Raw genomic sequence first — 1,947 nt, 5'->3', positions numbered from 1 at the left:
TCAACTCATTTTTGCCCATGGCTGCCTGGATGGTTTCTTTACGCGACATGCACATGTGATAGAGCAGTGCTTACAAGCTTTGTCCATCATTGTACTCTGTGGGCACACTTACAATTGTCCACAGAGCACTCATTCAAAGCCAGAATGAGAGGTGTTAGTACAATAACCACTTCAAGAGTATACTGTTATATGCCTGAAGTTCCAGATGGTTCCCTTAAGCCAAATATACACGTGACAGTAGTGCTTACCAAGCTTTGTTCACCATTGTTTTCAGCAGCACATTCATTCAGGATTAGGAAGGAATGAGAGCAGGTGTCCAACTGGGCTATGCTCAGTACAATAACCACTTCAAGAGTATACTAGTATACTCCTGTGGACATGGATCTATATTAATAATATTCTTAAAGTGAAAAATAAAGTGTCAAAAATGCAATGTCATGTCACAGTGTCACATGAAATGCAAGATGGGAATAGATATAACATATGAGGATTACACTAGTCAAAATTTGATGGACTGACACCAATATCCCCTTGGGTCCATATGTGTACCTGACAGTGTGTTTACATTACTGGTAACTGCCTGATGTGAAAAAGGTTTTAGGCAATTCAAGACTGTATTTATTTAAAAATCTGAAATGACGTGTGTAAAGTTATTACACTGGCAAAAGCTCTAGTTCTTCAGTTTATGAATATGAGAGCTATGAAAATATTCTCTGCTTGGATTATCAAGAACTTTGTGGTGGAACAAGTTCAAAGACCATCAGCAACTAATTAGCTAGCAAATTTTCTAAACCTATATGCCCAGTGATAGCACAAATGGATGTTACTTGGTATCAGTGAAAATATACATGAAAGTTAATAATACTACAAGGTAAGATGAATCATTTGGCATTTCAGTTATAGTTTTAACTTTTGATAATTGCATTACAAGGCATCACAATTGAATTTGCCTTGTCTAGTTATTAATTCTAGTTATAAAAGACTATCACAATCAGGTAATTAATCTTGCCATTTGGAAATACCCCTTTACCTTTCAAAATTATTACCACAAACTCAAATTGTTCAGAAGCTATACTGAATCTGATAATGGTGAGCAAAAAGCAATGATAATAAAGTTGTAGTAATGTGATGGCAGGAGTGAGATCAACCAGTATTACTTTTATGAACAGTTCCCAGGCAGTCGTGGCTATGCAACAGGCACAACCAACAAGGTTTACCCAATGTTTCTCCACTTCTGACACCATCTTCACCTGTGTCCATTGTGTGGTATCAGTGCTGTCTGCAACATGAATTGCCCCTCGCGTGGAATATAGCTTTAGACTCCACCCACATGACCAAATGGGTAAACCACTAGCAAACCATGGGCAAACAATTGAAATGCCCTGGAAATGCCTGACACTTTACCCAATACTTGGTATAAAAGTTATATTTACTTCCTGATCATGTGGGTATAGTCTTAGACGGAGTATGGTATTCAGTCAAGGAGCAGCAATTTGATCACTGAAGTTACATGCTGTTTGTACAATATAGAAGATAATCACATTCATGGCCATTTCTTCTTGTGTATGTACTTAAAAAAAAAAAGGGAAAAAAAAATGCAGGTGCAGACCAGTACAGGCCTTTCATAACAAGCACTGTGTAATAAGCATACCTGTAAGTCTACTCTTTATATAAAAAAATATATAAATATATTATTACAAAAGTCTTTTATGTGTGATTTAAACATTATACAAATAAATGCAAACAGATGGATCTGTTTCTCAGCTTCTAAGATATTATAATAGTGATAAAAAACACTGTTGTTGTAGTCTAGCCTTGCAATCAAGGCAATAGATGTTTCATTTTGGAATACCATTGCTTTAAATAAACATAATTGTAGACCATGTATACATGTAGATAGACAACATAAACAGCAATAAACATTTATTAGAAATGGAAGATAACTGA

This window comes from Penaeus monodon, chromosome 24, assembly GCF_015228065.2.
Source record: "Penaeus monodon isolate SGIC_2016 chromosome 24, NSTDA_Pmon_1, whole genome shotgun sequence".
In the NCBI taxonomy this organism is placed as follows: Eukaryota; Metazoa; Arthropoda; class Malacostraca; order Decapoda; family Penaeidae; genus Penaeus; species Penaeus monodon.
This window is presented reverse-complemented; position numbering follows the sequence as displayed.